Below are 8,609 nucleotides of genomic sequence, written 5' to 3' on the forward strand. Positions count from 1 at the left end.
GGTGTTTTTAGAGGCTCTCAAATTGGTTCTGGCTCATAGTCCACTCCCCCCCCCCGCGTTTTTAAGGACACACAGAAGTGCCGCACAGCCCTGCTTCACCTTCACAATAGTTATGCATAAGCCAAATGTTGCAGCCACTGTGTGTATGGATGCACCTGCTCTAGGTCGTCTGCTTCACCTAGCAAGATGTTCTGCTTGAAGACAGCTGTTGCAGAAAAACCTATTCAGATTCTATGACACGAAGTATATTATGGCATGGGTGTTGATGGGGCTAGAGTACTCCCAGAGTATGATACCCAAGGCCAGAAGGCATTGGGTTTCATTTCATGGCTAGGCAGAAGCGTTCTTTCTCTGGATTTGAAAGAGCTTTCTATGAAACCGAGATTTTGGTTGGTGGATGAAGGTGATTCATTCTACATGGGAAAGTTGGGTGCTATATAAAGAAGACCAATGAACACTTGGTGCATTTGATTTATGATGATGAATAATATCACAAGTACCCAAAAACACATTTATATTAGAAGAATTGCATCTAGAATGCTCCTTGGAAGCAAGGATAAGCCCTCATATGATGGACTTTGTGCATGCTATTAGGGGAGATTAGCCTCTGGAAATGGATGTCTTGTTTAAAGTAGAGAGGCAGCCCAAAAGAGAGAGACCTTGGACTAGATGGATGGACTCAGCGGCTGAAACAATGCACTCAAACATAGCAATGATGTCGAGGATGTGCAGAACTGGAGAGTGTTTCATTTTGTTGTGCATTCAGTTGCTATGGGTCAGAACTGACTAAGTGGCACCTATCAACAACACGTAGGGGAGGGTCTCTAAAGGAGTCCCTGGGCAGGAAGAGGAAGCCACTGATTCCAGTAAGAAATACCAGTTGTCCACAGTGTGTCGCCATGCCCCTTTCTCTAAGTGGCCTTGAGAGCAGAGTGCAGCTCAGACCCCTTTCCTCAGCTGGAGACTCGAAGCACATTGACTTCTTCTCCCTGCCTCTTTGCACAGTGCAGCAAGGCAATGGCATGTGCTGCAGTGGAGAGCCACTTTAAATAAACTTGACGGAAATATAAAAACAATTGCGAGGTGTCAGAGTGAACCAGCCTCTGACACCCGTGGGGACTGTAGGTGGAATTGTATGGCTATAATATCTAAAGGTCACAGTAAAGTCATGGAAGATGGGAGAGATAAGAGAGAAGATGAAATAAAGAAGTCAGACACATTTCATAGTAGCATGCTCACCTCCGGGACGGCCATGATGTCAGCAGCCAGGTCCAAGTCTGATAGCATCAAACTTCTAATGAACAGCACAGTCAGACTAGGACTTTAGCTATGTGAAATACTTTGAACCCAAGCACCTGGGATCCAGCTACTATCTACTGTCCACCAATTGTTTAATCACCTAAGAGCCAAGGGATGTCTTAAGCCCATCCTTGAATGTTAGAAAATACCCTTTCAGCTGAATCACATCTCATGTAATGTTTCCCGTAAGCCCCTGGAGTTACATATTTTGGGTAAGGGGTTACACAGAAATCAGTTACATTCCAATAACATTTTAGCATCAATTGGTATGTCCAAAATCTTGATCTTTTAGCAAATGAGCAGTCGCTTGTAATAGTCCAGTCACTATTTTTTAAAATGTTCCGTTATAGAGTCCCAAGGTGTCTCTTAAGCAGCATCAGCAATGGTGGAAATGTCTCAGCAGGCAGCAATGGCATTCTCACGAGACTGCGAAGTCTTCTTGTTTGGGACAACTTCAGTAACAAGAAAGGGGTCTCAGCATCAGCTGCCTTCCTTATGGGCCTTGCTGGCTGAAGAGAAATCCATCGCTCTCCTTTGCCTGTGAAAACAAACAAATAGGTCCTCCTTCGGGGCTGTTAGCAACCTAGAAAGGGAATCATGGTTAAGATTGTGTGGTTTCTTCATTTTTTCCTTGTCCTTCATCTTTCTCCAAACAGGTTTGCGTCCTTCTAAGGAATTGGTTTTCAACCTTCCTAAAGCCATGACACTTTAATACAGTTCCTCATGTTGTGGTGACCCCCCAACCATAAAATTATTTTTGCTGCTACTTTTTAAGTATAATTTTGCTACTGTTATGAAATGGGTGACCCCCATGAAAGAGCCATTGGACTCCCACAGGTTGATAACCACTGTTCTAAGAGGAGTCCATCAGTTTTCTTCTACAACAACAGAAATGAATAGTCCTTCCCACAGGGGATTAGTGGACTGGGGTCGTAAAGGGGATTTCCATCTTCCTGGGACTTCTTAGGATCAGCTGTTTCTATAGATGTGCAAAAGTGTTTATCTGCCCTAATTTTGTTACAAGCTTCCAGTAAGGGGAAATTTTTTTTCTTTACTTAAAACGACTAAATGATGTTTGTCAGACATAGAATTTCCCTTCATCTCCTCCTTCTGTTTTAACAACAGAGACTTTTAAGACATTATAGCCAATCTCAGGGAACTTGCCTGGTTCCAAGCCAGTGAAACTTGTTAGATGGAACTTATTATTACATAAACTTTGGCTGTTAGCTCTCAGGGAATCCAGAGAGATCATTAGTTGTCATGAGAACTTCATAACATACTCAGGATAATTTGAAAGACTGAAAAAAATCTTAATAAATTTGTACAGCTGTTTTTGAACTAACTTACCAAATAGACATTTTTTTTCTCTAAGTTTTCCAGTAAGGTTACAGGCTCAATTAAACCATATTACCCTTCAAGCTTTTACATTGTAGTTTTTACAATCTTGAAATATTCTGTCTTGGGTAACTTCTCCCATTCCCTTCATACTGGATTTAGGGGGGATTAGTAGGTGGGTCTTAAGCACTCATGAACGCCCTAAGGAAGAGATCCCATATCCAGAATTGGAAAGCCATTTTCCCTCATTTTCCATTCCATGTGTGGGTGCTGTTGTCTCCCCACAACAACATTCCAAAAGACCCCTTGATTCATACGGTGGTCAGACTTCTCAGGTGCTCTTTCCTGGTAGGCATGAACTTTAACTCTAGAAATTCAAGGAAGCAGGAATTGGCTTAAACTATCTTTATTTATAAACCATGATATATCAGAATTTACCACTGCCCTAATTTCTTTTTCATAATCCTGATCAATAACTACAGTAACAATCTGAACACTGAAAATTTAGGTTGGACCTTCCTAATCAATGTCATATAGTTATTTTATGTAGTGGATCCCAAGTACCACTCTTAATATTTTCTGGTTTAATTACTTTTTTGACTTTGCCTCACACTTCTGAATAACTCCAGTATCAGTTTGCATTCCTTGAGTACTTAGGTTAAATTTCCCCGATAAAAGCTGTATTACTCTTTTAAGCAAAGTTTGAGAGTTGACCCCAAGAAGAGGAAGAAACGGACATATTCTTGGGAACAAGGACCTATTATCCCAGGTGTCTTATTCTGAGTGAGTAAGACCTACATTTGAATAAATACATCATGAGACTATACCTAATGGACTACGTGGAGATTTGCATGTGAGTGGTAACGTTGCTATAAAGTTTAAAAGGGGTCAATCTGGGGTGAGAACGTTGACTGTCTCCTCAGAGAACACATTACTTTCCATGACTTCCCCATTCTCCAAGTCCAAGGCCTATTCTTGCAGGCCACAGAAAGTGATGAAGAAGATGGTCGAGGAAGGAGACATGACAAGATTGAGGATGGCTTTAGGAATAAAGGCAGTGGTCCTCTCCTCTCAGGGACTTACATAGTTCTAAGACACTCAAATAAAACCAAGAGCATTTAAATGGTCAGATACACATTTTATCTTCTGCAATAGATTACGGAAAATTATTAGATATTCAAAAGTTTGAAGGTCAGCTACGTCTAGCAATCTCATTGAATCCAGCCCAATATGGCTCCAACTCAATGTGTTCTGTAAATAGGATTGGCTTTTGTAAGTCACTAAGAAGGAAAGCTTTTCTTTGACAAATACACTCCTAGATGTACTCAAGAGTCATTCTAGTGTGGAAAGAGTACATGCAACACTAAACAATTTACCTTTGACACAGGAAGACGTTTCTTATCCACAAAGTCATCATTAGTAAAGTTATTCACACCGAATCTTACATTTTATACAGGATCTTATACCAAAATACCTGAAATCCCTCACCGAAGGTTTGTGTCACTGGATACTGGGAATGTCACTAGTATCATATGACAAATTACTATCAATGCCACCAGGAGGACAAGTTGATTAACAGGGCAAATGTGGACCCTCTGGGTGAAACCAGAAAGAGTGGCCGACATTCTGTGGGGCAGTGAAGGTGAAGATACAACATCCAGCATGAAGACGGAATGATCCCGTTTGGCCCTAGAGCTCTCTCCAAATCCTGAATTTTCACAAAAATTTAGTGTGTTTCTGGACTACCACGGGCTGCACGTTCTGAAGGATAGACTGATACAAGGTATTAGCACACAGATAATAAAATACAATTGGTGAGTTTGTGTATTTTCAGACAGGATTCCAGAAAAACACACACACGGCCACAAAGGTTAGAAAAAACTACCAAAGCAAAAAATCAGCAACAACAAAAATTGTGTCATTTCAAGAAACAATTCAATATAAAATAGGCTAACTGCCTTCTTTTAACTAAATCATTAGCTAAATGATTGCCAGAATTCCTCACAGAGTGTGATGGAAGAACAAACTGTTAGATTTTCAGCTGACACTCAAACACTTAATAGATACCTTTACCCAGGCACCATTGTCCTGAAGTCTGATTGGAAAGTGTTTTATCTGAGCGTCATGAGAATGCTGATGCAGGGACCGCTGGCAGAGTCATTTCTTGCCCTTAAAGGTTAAGAAGCTGATTGTTGCTGTAGGACAGAATATATACTTTTGTTACAATATAACTTTTGAATTAACAGACACCAGGAGTAGGCAAAGAAGTATTACTTTTAAATTAGAGAGAGATTCCCTGGGGGAACTGTGAGATTTAGAAAAATCCACATATGACCACAGGAAACCAGCCTAGAAGTTCCTGCTGCACCTGCTCCTGGATCTGAGGCCTGTGCTCTGTGGGTCCTGAGCGCCCCCTGCTGCCCAGTGTCTTCCCTGCAGGGGAGGTTTGTGTCTGGGCTCTCACTGACTTCCCCCACTGCGTTTCTTGCACAGTAATATGTGGTCATGTCCACAACTTTCAGGCTGTCCATCTGAAGATAGACTGTGTTCTTGGAGTTATCTCTGGAAATGGTGAATCGACCTTTTACGGAGTCCGTGTAATATGTACTACCACCAGCACCACTAATGTAGGCCACCCACTGCAGGCCCTTCCCTGGAGTCTGGGGGACCCAGCTCATCCAGTGGTCACTGAAGGTGAATCCAGAAGCTGCACAGGAGAGTCTCAAAGACCCCCAAGGCTTTCTCAGATCGCCCCCAGACTCCACCAGCTGCACCTCACACTGGACACCTGCAAACAGACACACTGATTAGATGACTTACATACAAACACATGCACTCACAATTATACACACATACAGCAAGCTCTACAATGATTACCATGTAGAATGGCCAAAATGAAAGCCAAGTTTGGTACCAGATTCATTATGTGTCCTCTGGACTAGCTCCTGGTTCCAAAATATTAACAGCAGAGACTGGGACTGTCCTCTGAGATGTCCCACATCAGGGGCTGTGGCTGGTTTATCAGCAGGCAGAGAGCTGCATTTGCATGTCCCCTGATATTTAGAAGCAGGTGAGTAGAGAATATCGACAAGAGTTCTCCCTCAGACTGAGCGAAACACAGCACTCTCAACAGAAAGCATAACTCTAAACAAGTTGTCTATGAAATATTACTTTAGTTGTTATATATTATCTCTATTTTAAAAAATAGATTTCAGTGGAGGACTGAGAAGGTGAGGCAGCTCTGTACCATACTTCCATCCACTGGTTAAGGTCTCCAAAAGTGAAGGGATGTCAGGGCAAAGGATGCCCCTCTGCCACCTTCAGAGGCACAATGCCGTGCTGGCTGACATTGTAAAAAAAAAGAAAGAAAGAAAAGAAAAATAGTTTTCAACTTGTAAACTTTATGTTACATATACAACAAACTCTCTAACTGTGTGGTATGAACTAACAATGCACCCTGTCTCATTCCCCTTAAAGTGTGGATACATGTGAACATAGTGGATGGCTCTATAAGCTGTTTCTTGTGTGGAAACCTTACTGTTTTTCTTTCTTTCTAAGGCATTTCCATGTTTGTATACTGTGGACCAGAAGCTGCTCATAAAGCATGTCCACAAAACATGCAGAATGGTGTCTCCTCTCTGGTTTCTGATCTGGGAGATGCAAGTGCCCCTTCTTTTATCATGATCAGGAAAACTAGCTATTTGTCACTTTTTTTTTCATCTTCTAAAAGAGTCCGTTTCATATAATTGGCTTACTGGTTGTGTTCCTGTTATTTCATTTATCTTGTTTCCTTTCTTATTGCCTCCCCCTGCTACCTATGCTATGGATACTACCTTTGCATACTAATCTTTTTCTAGGTCCATTAGTTGGAAACAGAGGTAAATTTCAGAGTTTGACTTCTATACTATACAAATGTGTGTTGCTATGAACTCCCTTCAAAGTTCTCTTCTGATGAATACCACAGTATGTTGTCTTGTGATTTCATTTTCATTTAATCCAGTACAGCCATACAGGATGTGAAAACCATTAAGTTCATGTTGAAACAAACAGTATAGTATACATCCATGTATTCATTACTCACACTCACTCACTGCCATGAGTCAGTGCAGACTGAGTGACTCACAGGGACAGGGTAGAACTGCCCCTGCGCATTTCTGAAGCTGTAAATCTTTATGGGAGCAGAAAGCCCCATTTATCTTCTGTGGAACAGCTAGTGCTTAAGAACTCCTGAAATTTCAGGTTGCAGCTTAAGGAGTAACCACTACACCACCTGGCTTCATTTTTGCATACATATATTTAATTGTGTTTATGCATACCACATATAAATGAATGAATATTGAAATTATGTGGGGTTTTGTAATAAATATTAAGGAAGACCAGATTCTTGAGTAAATTTTGGAAGGAAGGAAAAAGCTAGATACTAACAGGAAGCTCCTTGCTCCCATGCCTCCCCAATTGCCCTTGCCCAGAAGTCTGCCTCCTGTGCTCTGTGCAGCCCATGTGATCCCTGTAGACCGATGTCATTATTGCAGGGAAGGTTGTGCATGGGATGGCACTGAGTCCTCTCACTGTTCCTCTCACACAGTAATGGACAGCGGTGCCCTCAGAGTCATTGAGCTCAGCTGCAGGAAGAACTCTTGATCCACATTCTTCTGGAGCTTGAGAGTCAACTCCATTGAGGCGGGTAATGGTTTTCTGCTGCTCAAGCAAATTGATAACAACCACTGAAACCTGCAGGTTGTGGTCGATCCAGCTCCAGAAATATGGAGCCACCAGAGACAGCGAATCTTAGGGGGAGGATTTGTGAGGGATTCATCACTGCTGGGCCCAAATCCTGATGCTGTACCTGTCCTGGGAAACCCAGGAGAGGGAGAGATGATGACAACTAAGGTAACCCTCTTTTAGGTCAACCCAGTTTTAGACTCTCCTAATATTTCTAGAGCAAAGTAAACACCAGGCCAAAGACCATACAAAAGAAAATAAAAACTTATGGAGAAGTTATGCAGGTCCTAAGGAACTCTGACCACAGTGTGGTGTCTTTCACCACGTTTTGAACTTTAACTTGGAAATTGAAGGGGTGAGCTGCATATTAGAGCCTCAGGAGAAAAAGTAGAGAGGCTTTCCATCTGGTCTCAAAAACTGAAAAGAGAAAGTCCAATGTCTTCATCCTCTCTGGGATTGGCCTCCATTTATTGAGAATTCAAGGTCTCAAGCTGAAGAGCAGGAAAAAAAATTTGGGGACACAGAAAGCATAGAGAGTGTTAAGAAATTCTGATTTCATTAAAACCCCCAGTTGACAGTGGATATTAATTCTTTTGTGTTTTCTCATTTCTCTGAATATTCTCTTGAGAATTCAATCCTCTTTACTTATCCTAACATCTAAGTTAGCATCAGTTGAGAGAGTGTTCATGTACAGAGTTTTGAGATGCAAAATGGACAAAAGACACGAATAGATAGTTGACTAAAGAGACATTCAAGTTGCAAAGATACACATACAAATATGTTAACTCACATTACTCATTGGTGTTGTTATTGTTTATTTGGTTGACATAGTTGTTGAGACCTTTTCTTGGAATGGTTACAGAACACCTGGCCACATTTTCTGGAAAACATTCAAACATTGAACTCAATGGAGAGGAAGTGAAGGCATTCACCTTTCAAATGGGAACCAGATAAGGATGCCATTAAGTACCAATCTTATTTCGTATTGTGCTGAAACTCTGTGGGAGTTACATAATCCGGTGCCAACTTGAGAATATTGAAAGTGAAGGGGTGGAATTTAGCCTGTCAGTCAGGTCACAGCTTGACCTCATTTGGTAATGCTATGGAAATAAACAGCTTGCTGGAGTTGGGATACACACTCACTCCTTTGTGGGATACGAAAGACTTCCTCAGCTTTTTCTCCCCACAGATATGCCAAACATTAGAGGCTATTTACCAGCACATAATGGGAGGTCAGATGCTTAGAGATATTC

General features: G+C 41.5%; 1 non-coding gene across 1 annotated transcript; it reads left to right on the forward strand.

The window, feature by feature from the left end:
- Positions 1-5,849: 5,849 nt before the first annotated feature.
- On the forward strand, positions 5,850-5,987 carry LOC142444252 (small nucleolar RNA SNORA47). Its single transcript, XR_012783897.1, has one exon. It is a non-coding gene; the product is annotated as a small nucleolar RNA SNORA47 (small nucleolar RNA).
- Positions 5,988-8,609: the final 2,622 nt, after the last annotated feature.

Source organism: Tenrec ecaudatus, chromosome 3 (genome assembly GCF_050624435.1).
Source record: "Tenrec ecaudatus isolate mTenEca1 chromosome 3, mTenEca1.hap1, whole genome shotgun sequence".
Lineage (NCBI taxonomy): Eukaryota > Metazoa > Chordata > Mammalia > Afrosoricida > Tenrecidae > Tenrec > Tenrec ecaudatus.